The 21,584-nt window shown below is 45.9% G+C and overlaps 1 protein-coding gene across 2 annotated transcripts in view; it reads right to left on the reverse strand.

Annotated features, from left to right (window-relative positions):
• Window positions 1–21,584, reverse strand: part of LOC121279334 (protein spire homolog 1-like) — a 278,331-nt gene that overhangs the window by 255,210 nt on the left and 1,537 nt on the right. The window lies entirely within an intron of this gene.

Below are 21,584 nucleotides of genomic sequence, written 5' to 3' on the forward strand. Positions count from 1 at the left end.
GTGGCTACACTTCAAAAGTACTTCATACCATAATGGCTATACAGTGTTTTGGGACACAAACAGGTAGTGATAAGCACAAGCCTGTCCTCATCAAGATGCAAAAGAAAGAACAACAGTACTCAATATTTTGGTAACCATTTTATACTTTCAAGTGTGACATCTGAACTGAGATGGATGTATGACTTTTTACACCCACATATATGTATATACTCATGTACACATTGATTAGCAGACATCCTCTGACATTGCTCACAGCATATTAGAGGATGCAGATTTCTGATGATAGGTCATCAACCTGAAAGGTTACTCCCTGTGACTCTCTCCCACATAGCTGCTGGACATGTTGAGAGTGTCCAGCATTTGTATCTTTATTTCAGAGGATTCACAATTTTGTTAGAGCAAGAATGGTATATAACACAATTTTGCTAAAAAATATAGGTTAGTGCTCATACAAAGTTACAATGTTTGATTATTAAACACTGGATAAATTAAAATAGAGGCTGCAACATTCTGGCATCTGGCAGGCAAATGGCATGTTCCTGATCCATAAAAATTACGTAAAAGTTAATTCTTCCATTATTGGAGAGTAAAGAGTCCATAGTCAGGAGGGACATGGATTTGATGCCCCTACTCTGTAGAGTTCCTGATCTCAGCGGCAATGTGTGCAAAAGGCATTAAGTGGAAGATCAAAACTCTCCCTAGAAATATAAGAAATACAGGAGGAACAGTCATCACTGAGCTACCATCACACGTTGATTTGAAAAGATGGAGATCTGGGAAAGGCGGAGAGCTAAAACTCTCCAAATTACATTAAACCTAAGCTTCCTCTTTGGTGCCTATCATGTCGTGTAAGAATTAAATGAACTAACTGGGGCACTCTGAATTTCTCAGTCAGTAAAGGGCTTAGTCAGTGGAAAACTGAGATGTATAGACTAAGAGGTTCCAGATACAATGCACACTGATAAACTGGGTTATCTCATCTCAGCCAGGACAGCTGCAAGTGCCCTACAACTGGCACCCATGCTGCTCTCCTTGAGGCTTCAATGCCTGTTCTTGATTCTAAGCAGTGGTTCCAACTGAAGATTCCACATGTGCGTGTAGATTAAGCAGAAACAGCATCAGGTTTAGCTGGAATTCCTCCTACAGTTGAACAATCAAAAGCCAATTGCAAATACCTGGCCGAGATTAAATAATTCACCACCGACCAGGGAGTGACCATGGCTTCTTCCAGATCTGAATGGATGAGTTCCATTAGCAAAGCTTTTCAAACTGTTCTATTCTGAGTAAGTGAAGTGTAGGGATGTGTTGAAACTCATAATACAATTGAGGGATTTGATTAATAAAACTGAGCATCAAGGTCAAACAGTTTTTAGATTCATTCAAACACGGATGTGTTGCTGTGGTCTTCAATTCATCCCAGACACATTATTATTTTTAAATAACTTGTTTCCTTCGCAATATATTTGCAACATAATCCCACCACCTAACCAATAATAAATTACACAACCAAACAATGTTATGCAACTTTCCCATAAAAGATGCAATGGCCTTCACTCCAACCACTCCCTATAAGAAAGCATTCCACAAACCAACAAACTTATGTGTGAAGGGGTTTCTCCTAACATCTCTACTCGCTCTCTTCATGATAACTTTAAACTAATAACCCCTCATTACCATCTCCCCAACCAGAGGAGATAGTCTTTCCTTCGTCACTGTATCAAATCTCTTCATGAATTTAAAACCCAAGCCTGCTATGCACCACTGGGAATGATCCCAGTGTCTGGAGTCTCTCCGCTTCACATCTTCCTGGTGAATCCCTGGCTTTAATGTTCCTTCTACAATGTTGTTCCCAAAGCTACCAACAGTAATTTAATTGTGGCTTCATGCTTGTACAAATTCATCATTACACTTTGGCTCTTGTACGTCATGCTCCTATTTCTAAAATCCAACACCTTATTGGTCTTTTTATGCTCTAGCTGCATTCACATATTTCAGAAAACACATCTCTCTGCTAAACAACTTTCCATGAAGGGCATATTCACATTCTTGTTTTTTCTCTAAAAAATGAATCAGTTCACACTTATGCATACAAAACTGCACCTGCCACCTGTCTGCACACCCATCCTAATTGCTTTATGGCAAAAGACCAGAAACTGAGGATCAAAGGAATTTGTGTGTCTAGATACGAAAATCACCATTACTTAAGGTGAACTATTTGCACCCTCTCCATCCTATCTGACTCTGAGCTGATCATCTGATTTCATTTCCTGTCAATCACAGGGGTGGCCTATTTCCACTTCCATGTTGCTTATTTATGTTCTTTATGGTCAACACCGTAAAATTTCTCATCCTTGCTCCTGTTACATCCAGACTCAACAATCATAATGCTTTGCAGGCTGACCTCGCATCCTCCACCCACCATAAACTTCAGCTCATCCAAAACTCTGCTTCCCTATCCTTACCAGCAGTAAGTCCTGCTCATCCATCATTCCTGTGCACTTCAACTCACCCTTGTTTCTGGTTCTTCTACTTAAAATTCTCATCCTTGTATTCAAATCTCTCCTTAGCTTCACCCCTACCTATGTCTGTATTCACCTTCAGCCATACAACCCTTAGAGAACACTTCATTCCTCCAACTCTGGCATGTTGTGCACACCCTGCTCCATTCATTCCACCATTGGTGGGTGTGTCTTCAGCTACCCACGCTGTAAGCTTTGGAATACCCTCCCTAAACCTCTCTGCCCCTTGAACCATCTCTTTTTCTTTGAGAACCTCCTCAAAACCAACCTCTGACCAAGTCACCCCTGTATTAGCTCATCCTCTGGATACATGTTAACTTTTGCTTGGTATCGGTTCGATGATGTTCCTTGTGATGTTTGTCTTTTGCTAAATGTGATATATAAATGTAAGTTGTTGTTGTTAAGCAATGATTCAGCTACAACCTACAAGCACTGTGCATAATGCCCTCTCACTGTATCACAAAGGGATGACAGTGGCCCTTTAAATTTACCTCAATTTTCTGTAGTTACAAACCTTAGAAGCCAAGGCAGTCCACATTACTATGAAAATCTATTTTTTTATGTTTAACAAGTCCATGATTAACAGAGTGCATAACTCGTACAGTCCATTCATGATCCATATAATTTAGCAACAAGCAACTAGATCAACATTCCCACAGTCACTCAGAAGGAATGTATTTTTATTATTAGCCAGAGGACCAAGTACCCATAAAGGCAACTCCAAAGGCCAAAATGGATTGTAACCTAACACACATGGTCATATGGGAATGTTACAATCTTGACAGTTAAATTAGGGCAAAACAAAGTCATTGGCTTCACACACAGGGGGCTGAATTTAGCCACGGCAGCAGGGGATCTGATGGCTGGCTCGAGAGTCGGGGTGACCCGTCTCAGGCATTTGCAGGACATCCAGCCGTATTTAAGACCCATCTGGCAGCTAATTGGTTGCCATTGGGGCTCACATCCCTTTAAGGAATAAAAGCCTGAGACGGAGAGCTGCTGGACATTCAGAGGGCCAGCAGCTCTTTGGTCTCAGTATTAGCACTGGGAGCAGTGGCCATTGCTGGAACTGCACCCAGGTGAGAGGACACAGCGGTGGACACCGCCCTTGGAACAAGGTGAGAGGGGTCACCGGAGCCAGTCAGGCAGGACCCAGTGAGGGGATGAGGGATGGTGAGGGCAGGGGCTGTTGCCACTAGGGAGGCCATTGCCACTGAGGGGACATTCATGGTTCAGGGAGACTGGGAGATAAAAGTCACAGAGTTAAAAAATAGAAGATGTTCATACTTCACATATAAATTCTATGAAATCAATAGAGCCAAATTTCCAAATCCATAGAGTCTCCTTCCACCAGCTGCACACCAATTGAGAAATCTAGGTCAGGCAGCTAATATTCTGTTCATTAAAATGACCAAATGTAAAACCACGGCTGGTGCGGACACAACTGCCCAATGCATATGGACATTGTGTGAGGCAAGGAAAATCACCACCAGAACAAACTCGTAAGACTACACATAAAATGTTGTTGAAATATTTCAGGTTCTTTGGCAATGTTCTTGAGTCCTCCATATTTTCCAGGAGTCAAGAGTGAGATGTCACTTCGTAGGACTTTATCCAAAGTGGATTTCTACCTTCCTGAAACAAAATGCTTCAACCCTCCACTACTGGAATAAAACTAGATTGGCTGAGCATTGATGGATTGCTGTTTGTGGGAGCTTGCTGTGCGCAAAATTGGCTGTCCTGTTTCTTACATGACAACAATGGCAACACTTAAAAAGGGTGCTTCATTGGCTTTGGGACGTTCCAAGGTTGTGGAGGTGTTATGTAAGGCAGCCGGCAATCAAGGGGGACTTGGGGGCTCTCCCAGTTGGGGGTCAGCCAGTCAGGTGTGGAGACCTGGGGGATTCAGCCAGTCGGGGGTGGTTTGGCCAGTCAGCGGGGTATGAGGGGAGGTGGCCAGTCGGGTGTTGGGGGAGGCCAGTTGGGGGGAGTCGGGAGAGGTCTGTACAATAGTTATGCAAAGGCTAGAAGTGGTTTTAATTCTTCTAACTTTTTCTAGGTAACTATTGCTGTAAGACAGTCAGAACCATCTGAAGTTTGCAATTTAAATCAAAATTTTCGAATGGTTCCCTTCTTTCCTTTCTTGGGGGTTATTTGGTAGCCCTGGATTAAAACATCATGACAAAACACGAAGATCCTCCTACTCATAGGTTAGTAAGGTACATCACAGCTGAAACATGTGGATTTTATGAGTTTAAGTCTGTAGCTGGCATGTGGCTCAAGTTGACTGTCAGTAAATGCCACTTCTGCCAGATTCCACCAGCACACTCCAGGCACCGGCTGTGAGGTACAAATCTACCTTAATGTTTACAGATAAGGTCACGGGATTGTAATGCACCTGAGACATACCTGTCTGACAGACAATGTTGCTGGACAGAATAACAACTTACCTGCAGAAGGACTGAGATTGCATCTTCAAACTGGTAACAAGACTGCAGTTTGGTATTCGTTCAAAGAACAAAACAGAGATGGGATCACTGATTAAGAAATTGGCTGAACATCAGAAGATAGAGAATAGGGATAATGGGCAGATTGACAGGATGTAACTCGCAGTGTCCCACAACGATCTGTGTTGGGGCCTCAACAATTCACAATAGTTATTAACAACTGAGGTGATGGGAGAGAGTACCACATATTCAAGCTTGCAGATGACACAAGGATAGGTGACATTGCAAACAGTGTAGATGGAAGCATAAAATTACAGAGAGATATTGATGGATTAAGTGAACAGGCAGAGCTGAGGCAAATGGGTTTCAATGTAGGCAAGGGGCCATCCACTATGGACCTAAAAAAGGACAAATCAGGACATTTTGTAAATGGCAAAAAACTCAGGCAGTCTGGGAGGTGGGGGGCAGGGGACAGCTGGCAATCAAGGGGGATGTGGGGGTTGGAGAGGTGGGGGTTCTCCCAGTTGGGGCTCAGCCAGTCAGAAGGTGTGGAGGGCTGGGGGCAGGCAGCCAGTCAGGTAGTGGGGGAGGTTAGACCAGTTGGGGGGAAAATTGGGAGAGGTCTGTACAATAGTTATGCAAAGGCTAGAAGTGGTTTTAATTCTTCTAACTATTTCTGGATAACTATTGCTGTAACACAGTAACAACCATCCAAAGTTTGAGATTTAAATCGCAATTCTCAAATGGTCCCCAATGCAGGACAAGTGCTCATGGGATGTTTGCACTTCTCAGGCAATTGCTGTGCAAACCTTATCTGGGAACTTTCAGGGGGGGTTCCCCAGCGCATCTTTGGGGCAACCCCCCCCCCCCCCCTCCCAACCTTCTCTTCCCACCCTACCCCACCACCAGTTACACTGCCCTGGAGCTCAAAGTTATGACCCAATAGGAGGTAAAAGTCTGGAACTCTCTTCCAAAGGGGCAATTAAATCCACACATCCATTGTTTATTTTAAAGGTGAGAATGGTCGAAAGTTGTTATCCAATGGACATGGAACAAAGGCAGGTCCATGGAGTCAGGGCACAGATCAACCATTATCGCATTGAACAGGATGGCAACTTATGGAGGGCAGTCATGGGGGAAAAAAGCATCAAAGTGGATGGGGTTTAAAGAGTTCAGTGCAGGAGTGCAGTAGTAGTGGAAGATTCAACAGAGAGTGGAAAATAACTTGTACAATTGAATCCTGAAAGGTTCCCTGCCTGAAAGAGCCAGGGATAAGGGATATAACGGAATGAGGGCACAGTGGAAGGCAGGAGGTGAGCCCAAAAGTCATGTTCTGCAAAAGAAAGGTCAGGAAATAGATTACAACACAAAAGAGATGATCATATGTTGGGCTGGCAGGCAGAAAGGGAGAAGTTAGCTGAGTTAAAATCGCTGCACCACTACATGTTACAAATCCATCACCATATTTACTGGGGTTTTCCACTAGACACCAACCTGAATCAAGCAGGCATCTCATTACTATTCATAAATCAGGGACCTCTGACATACACAGTGCATAATGCCACTTAGAGGATTAGTTGGGTGGATTTTGTGCTATGCACATTCTTGATGCACCAGGACATCTGCATTACTTCAAAAAATTTTTTGTAAATCCCATGGTCGCTTTCACAAACATTTGAGCAGGCCAGCGGGGCCACAATGTTACACATTATCTAAAAGCTGGCACCTCTGACAATGCAGCACTCCCTCCGTAATGCACTGGAATGTCTGCATAGATTATGTAGTTTAACATCAAACTACACAGACAGGGCAAGAGGTCTCCACCTAATTACTTGGATTAGAGATTTGTATGACTCTGTTTCTGTGTGTCTGTACGTGTGTGTGTCTGTACGTCTGTGTGTGTGTGTGTCTGTACGTCTGTGTGTGTGTGTGTCTGTACGTCTGTGTGTGTGTGTGTGTGTCTGTGCATCTGTGCGTCTGTGTGTCTGTGTGTGTGTGTGTCTGTGTGTGTGTCTGTGCACAATGTTCTCTGCTACCACTGACAAGACAAATCCCATCAGACTGCACCGTACATCAGCTATGCTTCTTCTAGCACATTTGTCAAAAAGTACTATTAGATCCATTGAAATGATGAATGAAGATGGCCCTCAGCCTATCTGATCTCACCCTTCCAGAAACATATAAGTGCAATGGTTTTTCTTTTATAGCTTTTTAAGATTTAAGTGAATAGACAAGCAACTTCCTTGGTTAGATTCCAAGCCCATAGCAAAAGGCCTATGTGAGAAAAACGATGGCTTGCAGAAATGGGACATTATATTGAAAGTCATTATCATAGAGTGGACTTTTCATTACAGATTTGTTTCAGTAATGATAACTGTCTAATCAATTGTTACTTATGATTTACAGCTCCTCCCATAACACATTAGCACATACCGTCAGCATATTATTATGCTCCTGTTTCTGCAGCACACTGCATAAACAGAATTACATGAAAACTAAGTTGCTTCATCTCCATAAGTTGCTGTCTCAGTCTGCATTCTTGAGTGCAAATCTGGAATGATTCAGCCAAGTGCGATAGCGGGAGGGAAAAAGAACGTTTTACCCGTCGGCCGCAATGGTGGCTTTTCATGCCTAATCGTCCCAATCCCGCCTCATTAATCAGGTGTTCCTGGAAAACACACCGTTTCGATAGCGGGCAGCCTCCGATTCACCTGCTGCGCCGTTACCTCACTGCTTCATCACACCAGGCACTATATTTAAAGTGTAGCCGCGCACACACCTCTCAGTGCTTCCAGCCCAGGGCTGCTGCACACAAGACATGGCCCCGAAAGGCAAGAAGACTGCAGCCCCAGGTCTAATGACATGTTCCGCAAGTGCCTTTTGGATACCATGGAGGCCGGTTATGATGTCCTGTACCCCCGCTCTGGGTGAAGGCCAGCAAGCAAGGTCACCGATCCAGCATGGGAGGTGGTGGCAGCAGTGGTCAGCGCCACTATCCTGCAAAAGAGGACAGCCAACCAGTGCCGCACGAGTAAGTCACTCTTCTCATCACTCTCAACTCACACACTCACAAACCCATCACACATCTACAGGGGTCTCACACCTCAAGGGACAACACCACTAACTCTCACACACACCCTCACATTTCCATCAGGCCCATACCCTCTGGAGGTCGTGTCCTCATCCCGTCCATGTCTCCGCTCGCCACACAAACATTCCACGCAGTGCCATGTCTCCTGCTCACACTCTCTCCATCTGTTTTTATGCAGGAGAAGCTGGCTCAAAGCAGCAGGGAGAGGTCCCAGACCAGGGTGGAGTGGCCCACCCGAGGTCCCTCACTCATTTTGAGCAGCGTGACATCGCGCTGACTGGTGAGGATGTGGACTGTGCCTGCAGCGATGATGTCAGTGGTGACTACCCAAGTGAGGATCCTGCACCACATCATCCCTCTCTCAACACAAATGTAAGTGCTCTCTCTCCTGCTTTTGACTCTGCAGCCACGCACTAATTATCTCTTCTTTGGTTCACAGGGAACTCTACCAAGCAACCAACACCCTCAGCCAGCCAGTCCCTCAGCTCCATACAGGTCCTCACCTCCGGCCAAGAGGACACCTCCTCCATTGAAGAGCTGGAAATAAGTAACCTGGAAGATCTGTCACAGCGCTCACCCACACCCTGCCCCAGCGCAGAGAGACACACCTCAGTGGGACCCAGATCTAGAGCAGGTTCAGGTTCACAAACTAGTGGTCACCGCATGGACACATGTCTACAGCAGGAGAAGGCAGGTTCAGCTGAGCTCCCGAGCACTCGGAGGACCGCTGGGGAAGAGGCACCTGTGAGATCCAAGTCAGAAGACAAGCCTGTGGATTTGACCTTCCAACTCATCCAGGATAGTCAGCAGAAGGCGGGGGAACATCACGCAGAGCTGTTGGAAGGCCTCAGTAGAGTGGCATGTGAGTTGGAGGAGCACATCCACCTGCTCTCTGCTGAATGTCCACAGGTGCACATGTGGAGGTCTCCATGGGGAGGATGACGATGCCATGGAGACCCTGGTCCAGCAGGTCGTGGAGATGCGCATAGACCTGCCCTCCATCGCCGTAGCTGTGGGCAAGTTCCTGCAGTGGCAACGAGGGAGGGAAACGGGCACCTCAACATCCCTCCAGGTGCTCCTTCCGCTCAGCGCCCGAAGGGAGGAGGAGCGGTAGCTGGACACCCCGGGTCATCCACTCAGGATCCTCAGTGCCTGACCGCTTCCTCCACGTCCCCTTTGCCTGGGACCCCGTCAACCTCATCCTCTGTCACCACAGAGGCAGCAGCTGGCCCACAGGAGGCCAATGCCTCGGCTCTGTGGAGGACCCAGGCCAAAGTCATGACAGGCAACAAGGCCAACCACTGCATAGTCTGTCTCCACACCTGCTGCAGATGTCAGGGCAGCACCTAGAAATCTAAGGCCTAGAAAAGCCAAGAAATTCTGATCACGGTTGGTTGCACAGGTGAACACAATTTGTCACTCTATAACCTGAAAATATATTCACTTTCACTGAATAATGTGTAATGATGTCTTTCAGCTACATTTACAGACTTTATCCCCCTGCAAGCTCCCCCACTCCATCACCCCCACCAGCAGTTCAGCTGCACGCAGCCAGACCAGGAGTGATTCTGAAGGGAGAAGTGTGTGTGTGTGTGTGTGGCAGGGCCTTTCAGAGCCTCGTGCAAGCTCTCTCACATGGACACGGAGCCTTCCTCCATCACACGCATCTCACTGTCCTGAGCATTTTCACTGCTGCCTGCTGGGTTCTCTTTCAGTTGTCCATCTGTGCTGACCTGCATCTCCACCCACCCACTGATCACACTCCCATACAGCACTCTCTCTCGCCCACCACAAGTCTCATTTCATTTTCGGATTTGCAAGCATGGTGCGTCTAACACTTTTCTTCAGCTCCCCCGTCCACTCCCCTCCCCTCCCCCAGTCACCCATTTCCTTTCCCCATCACTATCGACCCCCCTGGCATCACCTTCCACCTCCCCACTGTCACCTACCAGCCACAACCCTTTTCTTTCGGAGATGTCCAGGTGAACGTGCACGTTCCCTACCTTCCCGAAAATCCCACCCCCCAACCACATTAACCTCCCTGACCTCCTCCTTCCCACTCCATAGGGTCCATGTCTGCCACCAAGTCTCCACCAACCACTCTCGTCATCCCTTCTACCAATACCATCACAGTCTCACCTTACTGCCTCACCCTCACTCTGTCCTCTGTCATTTTCACCATTCCCTCCTACCATGCCCACCCTCAGTTTACCCCCAAGGAGACAGTCATCAACTCCACAAACCCCCTCCCTTGCAAGTTCACCCAGACATCCCCCCACTCTGGACTCCTTCCTCCCTTGGAACTCCTTCTCCCCCAGGCTCCTCCCTACCCAGGCTCCTTAGTCCTCCCCCCTTCCTTACTCCTTCCCCCCCCCAGGACTCCTCCCTCCCTCAGGACTCTTTCCCTTACACCTTCCTACCCCCTTACATCTACCTCCCCAGTTGTTGTATTCTCCCCCATACTACCCCCTTTGTCCCAACCTCATGCCACTGACACCTTCATTCCTCCTTCCAACCTCACCCATCCGACAACCTTCCTCTCCCAGTCGAACCCATACCTTCCTCTCCCACCCCTCCCCCCCAAGTACATCTTCCTCTCCCACTCACAGCTGGACCTTCCTCTCTACGCCCTTGAATGAAGTGGACAGTAAATTTGACGTGAGGGGATGATTCTGGCAAGCTGGGCTTATAATGAGATGCAGATATATTACAATGAAGTTTCCAACGTCTGACGGTGGGAAACACGGCCCACCATTGACAGGCAGAGCGGACGATTGCAAACTGGTTTTATGAAGTCGTGAAACCGATTTTTGGCCTTCTCACCATATTGTCTGCTCCCACCTCCAAACAAACCCACCACCAACGCACACGGAAAATTCTACTCCTTGTTTTAGACATTAGGCAGCTCAAATAGCATGCAATGTGCCTGGTCTCATAGTCCACAGCTAGATTTACATCTGACTACATCTCATGCAAGATTTGACAATATAATCATTAAACACATTATCAGGAATTCCTACAACTGCCTGGGAATAATGTATGATTCAATTTGGTGGAGTGCAATGTGGTGCTGGTGTGATACACTGCTGGGCTGGTACACTGTAATGCTAGTGCTGGTGTGTTGCAAGTGTGGTATGGTGCGAGTTTGGTACGGAGCGGGTGTGGTATGGTTTCGAGTTTGGTATGGAGCGGGTGCAGGGGGGGCACTGCAGGTGCGCTGCAGTACAGGTGCGCTGCAGTACAGGTGCGCTGCGAGTGTTGATGCTGTGCACAATGACGTTGCGTAATGTGGTTCTGGTTTTGGGTGATGTGGTTGTGTTGTGGATGAGTTGGTGTGTGATACATAGAAACTAGGAGGAATAGGCCATTCGGCCCTTCGAGCCTGCTCCACCATTACAATCATGGCTGATTGAGTATGGTGTTGGTGTTGCAAAATGTGAGTGTGATGTTCGTGTTGTACAATGTGAGTCTGGCTTTGGGGTTGTGACGTTTTGTGGTGTGGACATTACCTGATGTGGGAATATGCAAAACAGGGATCCTGGATTCAATCCTTGGTCTAAAATGAGATAACTGATGTGAGCTGGGGCAGCAATCTTTTTGTTTTATTTATTCATGGGATGTGAGCATTGATTGGCCATCCCTAATTGTCCTTGAGAAGGTGATGGTGAGCTGTCTTCATGGACTGTAGGAGGTACACTCACAGTGCTGTCACAAGGAGGGGGGGGGGGGGTCCCGGATTTTGACCCGGTGACAGTGAAAGAACGGGCGATATAATTCCGAGCCAGGTGGGGTGATTCAAAGGAGAACATTTTTTTCCTTTATTCTTTCATGGAATGTGGGCCAGCATTTGTTGCCCCTCCCTAATTGCTCTTGAATGGAGTGGCTTGCCAGACTATTTCAGAGAGTGGTTAAGAGTCACATGGAGGTCAGACCAGGCAAGGATGGCAGATTTCCCTCCCTAAAGGGCATTAGTGAACCAGATGGTTTTTTAAAAAATAAAACAAAAATCAATGTTAGCTTCACCATTACTGAGACTAATTTTATATTACATATTTATTAAGTGAATTCAAAATCCAGCAGCTGCCACGGTGGGATTTCTGAACCTTCTCCCCCTGAGCATTAGCCTGGGTGACCAGTTTAGTGACATTGCCATTATGCCATCGTGTCCCCAGTGATTGCAGGATGTAGTGGTCCCACCTGCTGCCCTTTGCCTTCTCGGTGGTAGAGGTCACGGATTCAGAAGATGCTTTTGAAAGATGTCATTGGGTTGGGGAAAATCTGCTGGGGTTCCCATGCCAGAAAACGCACGTGTGAGGAAGAGGGTAGGATCTATTTTGAATACAACACCTTCCATTAGCCCACCAAAAGACGCTGTCTAGAATAATGAATAAAGGAATAGCCATTTTGCTTTAAAATAAATTGACGTTGTTACCATGCTCATTGGAATTATAATCCAGTCAACAGCATCTTCAAGCAAGGGGTAAGCAAAGGAGATCATGGTGTAGTGGTTATGTCATTAGACTATTAACAGAGTTCCAGGCTAATGCTCTATGGATATGGGTTCAAATCCTACCATGGTTGTTGGTGAAATCTGAATTCAATTCATTAATCTGAAATATAAAACTAGCCATCAATGATGGCGACCATGACAGCCATAACTGATTTTTGTAAAACAATCCATCTGGTTCCTTTAGGGGAGGAAATCTGCCATCCTTACCTTGCCTGGCCTACTTGGAACTCCAGACCCACAGCCAAGTGCCCTCTGAAATGGCCTAGCAAGCCACTCAGCTCAAAGGCATTTAGGGATGGGCAACAAATGCTGGCCTTGCCAGTGATGCCCATGTCCCATGAAAAAATAATGTTTGTTTCCTCTGGTGAGTGGATCAACAGGTTTAAAATCATTAGCAAAAGGTCCAGATGGAAGATTAGGAGATTTCTTTCCACTCAGAGTTGTCGGGATTGAGAATGCTATACGCGAGATGGTGGAAGCTGATTCCATAAGAAAAAAATTTTAAGAGGGAGTCAGGCCTCAGGCTGAGGAATTTATAGGGTTATGGATAAACAGTAAGGGTATGGGACTAAGCACGACTGCTCTTTGAATGGGCCAGCACAGGCACAATGGGCCAAATGGTCTCCTTCTGTGATGACGTTTCTATAATTTTATAAACCATTTATTCATTAGCCTCTTGAAAGTTACCCTTGAATCTGCTTCCACTAGCCATTCAGACAGTGCATTTCAGATCACAACTCAGGGTACAAATATCTCCTCAGCTTCCCCCCACCCCATTCTGTTCTTTTGCCAATCGCATGTGCAATTTTACTGGCCAACCAATGCTCACTTGGCTAAAAGTCTCCATATAAAATAAGATGCCACCTGACATTTTAAACTGGTTCCCATAGCAACACAAAATCTAAGTACACAACTCAGGCCAAAGTGACAAGCCAAGATTTAAAAGGTGTCCAAAATCATCTTAGCCACGAGATTGTCCTCTTGCTCCTTTCTCACTCACCCTTGAACTTCCTTCCCTGACCCCCATCTCAAAATATTTCCCTCTTTGTGGTATATATAAATGATTTAGTCTTGAATGTAGAAGGGTTGATCAGTAAGTTCGCAGATGACACGAAAATTGGTGGAGTGGTAAATATTGAGGAGGATAGCCTTGGATTATAGGAGGATATAGACGGGCTGGTCAGATGGGTTGACCAGTGGCAAATGGAATTTAAGCCAGATAAGTCTGAGGTGATGCACTTGGGCAGGACAAACAAGTCACGGGAATACACAATGAATGGTAGGACCCTGGGAAGTATCAAGGATCAGAGGGACCTTGGTGTGCATGTCCACCGGTCCCTTAAGGTAGTGGGACAGGTAGATAAGATGGTTAAGAAGGCATATGGGATACTTGCCTTTTTTAGCTGATGCATAGGATATAAGAGCAGGAAGGTTATGTTGGCACTATATTAAACGCTGGTTATGCCACAGCTAGAGTATTGCGTGTAGTTCTTGAATCCGCATTATAGGAAGGATGTAACTGCACTAGAGAGAGTGCAGAGGAGATTTACTAGGATGTTGCCTGGGTTGGAGAGTTTTAGTTATGAGGAGAGATTGGATAGACTGGGGTTATTTTCCCTGCAGCTGAGGAGATTGAGGGGGACCATGATTGAGGTGTACAAAATTATGAGGGGCATAGATAGGGTAGACAGGAAGGAACTTTTCCCCTTGGTGGAGGGATCAATAACCAGGGGGCATAGATTTAAGATAAGGGGCAGGATGTTTAGAGGGGATGTGAGGAAGAATTTTTTCACCCAGAGGGAGGTGGGAATCTGGAACTCACTGCCTGAAAGGGTGGTAGAGGCAGAAACCCTCATAACATTTAAGAAGTATTTGGATGTGCACTTGCGATGCCGTGGCATACAAGGCTATGGGCCCAGTGCTGGAAAGTGGGATTAGAATAGTTAGGTGCTTGTTTTACCGGCACAGGCTCAATGGGCCAAAGGGCCTTGTTCTGTGCTGTAGACCTCTATGACTCCTCAGGTGTTCCACTATCATCGTGATCCCGGATATGGAAGGATTTTCTTATGGAGGAGAGGTTGAGTAGGTTGGGCCTGTACTCGGAGTTTAGAAGAATGAGAGCCAACATTATTGAGGTATATAAGATTCTTAAGGGGCTTGACAAGGTAGATGCTGAGAAGTTGTTTCCCCTCGTGGGAGAGTCTAGGACCAAAGGGCATAATCTCAGAATAAGGGGTCGCCCATTTGAGACAGAAATGAGGAGGAATTTCTTCTCTCAGAGGTAGTTAATCTGTGGAATTCCTTACCACAGAGGGCTGTAAGGGCTGGGTCATTAAGTACATTCAAGGCTAAGATAGACAAGATTTTTAATCAGTAAGGGAATCAAAGGTGAAAAGGCAGGAAAGTGGAGTTGAGGATTATCAGGTCAGCCATGATCTCATTGAATGGTGGAGCAGACTCGATGGGCTGAATGGCCTAATTCTGCTCCTACGTCTTATGGTTTTATCACCCCTTTCCTCAAACCTGTTGTGTTTTGGTTGTGACTAGCTAAAGAACGGTTGCAGACATTTATATGTCTGAACACTAGCTGGGTTATTGTATGAACATAACTATTTACAGATATATAAGACTGCGGTATTACTCAGTCTCAGCCATGAGCTTTCTCCTACTTCATCCACACGCTTAGCCATGTGACCCCCTCTTGTATCATCAGGTGGGGCGGTGCTGTTTCTCCAGTCCCATATGTTAACCCTTTCAGCCCTGAACACCCTAATTCTACAAAACCACTCCCGTCTCTTCTGTCCCTGCTGCTCATTCCCAGTCTACCATGACTGTGAGCATCGTCCATTCACCTCTCTAGAGTCTTCAACCCAATCAATCATACGGTCATCCTCTGCCCTCTTCACTTAGTTCCACTCTTACCTATGAAATCATGCCTAGAGCATCTCTACGACAACAGCCTGCATTTATATAGCAACTTTAATGAGGCAAAATGTCCCAAAGTGCTTCACAGGAGCATGATCAGACAAAGATTGACACTGAGCCAAAGAAGGGAAGATGAGGACATGTGACCAAAAGCTTGTCAAAAGAGGCAAATTTTAGGGAGGGTCTTAAGGGAGGAGGAGAGCAAGTAGAAAGTCTGAGAGGTTCGGTGGAGGGATTTCCAGAGCTTAGGCCCCAGGCAGATGAAGGCACGACAATGTTGGGATGAAGGGGGTTGGTCAGAGTTAAAGAGATCTTATAGGGCTGTCAGATGGAGAAGGATCCCAAGACAGGAAGGGTGCAAGGCCATGGAGGAATTTCAATGAGAGAATGAGAATCTTTAAATGGGGGAGTTCAGGGACCAGGAACCTCAGCCTTAGTCCAGGATCCTACAAGACTTGTTCACTTCAAAGGTCTCCATGCCAGTTTCCCAAGCTTTACCATTCACCCAAATCAACTTGTTAAAAGCTTTGCTGCCCGTATCTTGTCCAGTACCCCATCAGTACTCAGTCCCCCTATCTGAACAATCTGTTCTTACCGACCTTCATTCATTCTGTATCAAATTCAAAATTGTTGCCCTCAACTACAAGTCCCTCTTTGGACTTGCCTTTCCTTACCTTCACAACTTCTCTCTCTCTCTCTCTCTCTCTCTCTCTCTCTCCCCCCCCCAGGGGTAAATAGGGCAGTGGTGAAAGAATTAAATTAGCTGGACATTGGGAAGGAAAGATCCCTGTTTTAACTTAAAAAAGTGTAGTCAAATGACCAGCTACACAAATGGGCTGGTGGGAACAGTTACAGAGATCAGAGCTCTGTATACAAATGCACGTTGCATAAGAGATAAAACAAGTGAGGTAAAAGGACACCATTCATCTTAGGAATTATAGGAAATAGGAGCAGCAGTAGGTCATTTGGCCCCACGAGATTGATCCAGCATTCAACTAGATCATGCCTGATGTTCTACCTTAACACCATTTTCCCCACACTATCCCCATATCCCCATATCTTTAGTAACCAGAAATCTATCCACCTCTGTCTTGAACATACTCAATGACTGAACCTCTACAGTTCTCTGGGGTTGAGAATTGCAAAGCTTCACCACCCTTTGAGTGAAGAAATTCCTCCTCATTTCGGTCCCAAATGGCCTACCCCTTATTCTGAGACTGTATCCCCTGGTTCTAGATGCTCCCCAACCTTCCTGCATCTACTCTGTCGAGCCCTGTAAGAATGTTATGTTTCAATGAGATCACCTCTCATTCTTCTAAACTCTAGAGAATAGAGGCCCAGTTTCCTCATTCTCTCTCCATACATAATCCCGCCATCCCAGGAATCAGACTGGTGAACCTGACTGATCTTTAAGGATATGATGTAGTAGCCATTCCAGAGATGTGGCTACAGGTTACAACTGGGAGTTAAATATTCCAGGCTGTAAGATCTTTAGGAAGGGCAGAGAATTTGGGGAGAGAGGAGGGTAGCAATATTGCTCAGAGCCAATGGCAGCCAATTCATACAGAGCAAGATCTTACAAACAGCAATGTGATAGGTCCAGGTAATCTGTTTTCGTCATGTTAGCTGAACAACAATTATTGGTCAGGACACAGGGCAGAATGGCCCGCTCTCCTTAAAAATAGTGCCATGGGATCTTATACAGTCAACTGAGAAAGTGGTTGGGACCTTGACCTGAAGCGACACTGGAAACATAGCATCTCTAACAATGCAACCCTCTCTCACTACTAGGCTGGAGTGTCAGCCTAGACTGTACGCTCATGTCTCTGGTGCAGAGTTTAAACCCACAACCTTCTGACCTAAGAGAAAAGAATGCTACCCACTGAGTCACAGCTATCTCATTTAAATTCCTTGAATATACTCAGAGTAGTTTTCTAGAACAATATGTGTTAGAACCAAAAAAAGGAATTGGCTGTAATGAATTTAGTGGTGAATAAGCACATAGAATTATTTAACAGTCTGACAGTAATGGAGCAGTTTGCAATTAGTTACCATAAAACAATTGAATTTGATATTAAATCCGACAGTGAGAAGGGAGAATCACCAACTAGGGTATTAAATTTAGTTTACCTTACTTAAATTTAAGTAAATTGATCTAAACTGTTACTTGGTAAACCCACAAACAATGGAAGTTAGAAGTATTCAAAGAATTAGTTGGTATGATATAAAAAAGTACATACCCCTAAAAAGCAAAACTCCACTTGTTAAACAATCATGGTCAACAAATGAGCTAAGAGGCAATTTTAAGTCAGAAGAAAAAGTTATGCCAGGAATCAATAATGTATAACATTCAAGGAAAAGTGTAATCCAGTGCGCTGGGAAAGATGGGAAAAGCCAACAAAGGGATACAAAGAAAGAAGTAACAGGTGCAAAATGGAAATAAACATTACAAGGGCATATCAAAGCTAACAGCAAAAGATTTTATAAATAGTTTAAGAGAAAGAGAGTGTGAAAAGGGACTGTGGGCCCATTAAAGATGGGCGCAGTCAAGATTATAGTGGATAATAAGAAAATTGCAGACTTATTAACGTAGACTTTGTTTACACAGCAAATGAAGAGGATAAAATATCCATACCAGTGCCTGAAAGGATGGTGGAGGCAGAAACCCTCATAACATTTAAGTAGTATTTGGATGTGCACTTGCGATGCCATGGCATACAAGGCTATGGGCCTAGTGCTGGAAAATGGGATTAGAATAGTTAGGTACGTGTTTGACCGGCACAGACTCAATGGGCCTCCATGGCTCTATGACTAAAGAAAGCAGATCAGAAATTGTACATAGCATCTTTCATGACTTCACGATGTCCCAAAGCGCTTTACAAATAATGAAATATTTTGACGTGTGGTCACAGTTGCAATGGAGGAAGTATAGCATTTAATTTGCACACATCAAGCTCCCACAAACAGCACTGAAGTAAATAAAAACAGAATTACCTGGAAAAACTCAGCAGGTCTGGCAGCATCGGCGTTTTCCGCCGATGCTGCCAGACCTGCTGAGTTTTTCCAGGTAATTCTGTTTTTGTTTTGGATTTCCAGCATCCGCAGTTTTTTTTTTGTTTTTGTTTTTATCACTGAAGTAAATAACCAGGTTATCCGTTTTAGTGATGTTGGTTGGGGGATGAATATTATACCTCCCATGGTGAATACTAGGTAAGTGGCTATGGAGGTGGCATGGGGAGTATGAGGGGGCATGGAGGCTACAAGGGGTCATGGGGTGGCCTGGGTGTATCAGGGGCATGGAAGTGGGTGGGGTGAGCAGTGAGGGCTAAAGGGCCTAGCAACCTTTTATACAACCGGACCAGTTTCAGAGAACCAAGGCAAGCCTTTCAAGCAGCCACCTCAGCACTCGCCTGCCTTCGTGGCTACCTCCAAACTTCCTCTATAGGTGGTGGGCCCAACTCCACCCCGCCCCCACCCACCATCTCCCCGAAATGAATATATTGTTGGCTGGGGCCCTTTTAAAGAAAACAGGTCTGCTGAGTTGGGAAATTTTCTGACTCAAGCTTCCTGCCTCGATGGCAAAAATCCGGCCCTCGAAATCAAATTTGATTGTTTAATGGTAACTGTGTGTGTTCTGCTCCATTACCGTCAGATTATTAAATAATTCCACATGGTTACTCACCACTAAATCCAATACGGCCAGCTGCTTTTTTGGTTCTAAAACATATTTCCTAAAAATCTATCCTGAACAAATTCAAGGAATTTAAATGGTTTAAGATCTCATCCAAAAGGTAACACTTCTGACAACGCAGCACTCCCTTAATATTACATTGTAAGTGCAGCCTAAATGATGTGCTTAAGTCTCCAAACTGAATTCAATTTGGGAAGCACAGCAGTAGGAATACAGCACAGATTCTCTGGAATCACGCCAGAGCTTAAACCACTGAATTATGAAGACGGATTGCATAAACCTAGCTTTTGTTTCCTCGAGATTAGAAGGTTAAGGGTGATCAGATTAAGGAATTTTCGATAGTGTCAGCACATGGAGAAACTATTTCCTGTAGTGGGGGAATCTACAGGTATGGTAGCATAGTGGTTTCATTACTGGACTATGCAATGCAGAAACCTGGACTCAATCAGGAATATGTGAGTTCAAATCCTACTGTTACAATTACTGAATTGAATTCAATTTGTTAAATAAAGTCTGAAATTTTTTAAAAATCAGTAATGGTGAGCATGAATGGATTGTCATAAAAACTCATTTGGTTCACTAATGTCCTTTAGGGAAGGAAATCCGCCATCCTTACCTGGTCTGGCCTTCATGTAACTTCAGACCCACAGCAATGTGTTGACTCTTAAATGCCCTCTAAAACAGCCGAGGAAGTCACTAAAGCAGAACACAGTCACTTCCTCTGGGATTAGAGATTACACATGCTAGCCTTTCCAGAAATACCCAAATCAATGAACAAAAAGTCCAGAACAAGGGGGCATGATCTAAAAATTGGACCTGGGCCATGTAGGAGTGAAATCAGGAGACACTCCCCCCACCCCACAACACGGAATGGAAATCAGGGAATCCCTCCCCCAAAAGGCTGTGGATGCTGGTTCAACTGAAATTTTCAAGACTGAATTTGTTGAAGGGTATTAAGGGATTATGAAACAAGAGCGGTTAAACAGTGTTGAAGCACGTAAGAAAATTGGATGACCCAAGGGGTTGAATGGGCTGATGCTGTTCCTATATTCCAACTCTGGCCTCTTTAACACCTCTTCTTCCCTTCATCCCACCTTCAACAGCACAGTTTTTCCAGCCTTGTGGGACCCAGGATGCTCTCCCCCTTCCTGAAGGCCTACCGATATTTGGCTTCAGTAAGCAACCCTGGGCCCCCTCCCTCCCTCAAACTCCCCCTTCCTCCCTCAAACCCCCCCTCCCTCAACCTCCCCTTCCTCCCTCAAATCCCCCTCAATACCCCCTCCCTCAACCCCTTCCTCCCTCAAACCCCCCATCAACCCCCCTCCCCCTCAACCCCCCCTTCCCCCTCAACCCCCCTCCCCCTCAACCCCAACCCCAACCCCCCCAACCTCCCCCTTCAACCTCCCCCCTTTCCCCTCTCCTCCTCAAATCCCCCCTTCAACCTCCCTCCCTTTCCCTCTCCCCCTCAACCTCACCCGGTTCCTCAGCCCACATTTTTCTCCCTTCTGGCTGACGTGCGGATCGAGCGTTGTTCACAATAAATGGACCGAGTCGGTCAAATCCCCATTCTATTCCGGGGAATCCCAATGTTTGTTTGTCCCGTGAAAACGACTGGTCGCGGCCACCCGGGGGGGGGGGGTTGGAATTGTTCTCCCCTCCAAACCTGCTGGATGACTGAATAATCTTTTGGAGGGAGGGAGGGGGTTTATTTTTCTTTAAGTCACCATATTTCTGTGATGTGTCGGTCCCGCTCTTTTTATTTCGCTACATACCAAATGCTGATTAACCTAAAGCAGTATTTTTGCCAATAACTTTATGTTAATGATTGCCGTCCCCCACCAACCCAACAACAACAACAACAACAATACCTCCCCCCACCTCCCCCCCATTGTCCTGCTTATTACTGATCCATTCATCAGTAATTATTATGGTGCTGCTCTCTGCCCATCTCTCGTGTTGTTTATCCGAGGCTGGACTGATCTCGCTGCCTCAGTATGAACCCCTGGTCCCCGGTCACTGACATCCCCCTTTACCCCAGGTGTGTACACACACACACTCGCTCCTTCTCGGGCTTATCCCCCCCCCCCCCCCCCCCCCCCCCCCCACCTTCCCTTTCAATCCTTCACTTTTCTTTCTTAAATTAGAAAAAGGATCTCTCTTCTTGATTTAATTTCCCCTCCCTCCCCTCGTCCTCCTCCTCCACGCAATACGATGTCTTGTTTCCCTCCCGCCCAGGGCACTCTCCTTCGTTCCACAGGCCCTCTTGTTATTGCTGAGCTCCGCCGCCCACTTCTCACAGCGACCGACTCCTTGTCTCCATCTGAGGCTCCTGTCCCCAAACACTCGCATTCGGAGGGAGGGATGCAGCCTGTGATTACACCCACTGTCGGGCCGAGACTCC

This window comes from Carcharodon carcharias, chromosome 6 (assembly GCF_017639515.1).
Source record: "Carcharodon carcharias isolate sCarCar2 chromosome 6, sCarCar2.pri, whole genome shotgun sequence".
Lineage (NCBI taxonomy): Eukaryota > Metazoa > Chordata > Chondrichthyes > Lamniformes > Lamnidae > Carcharodon > Carcharodon carcharias.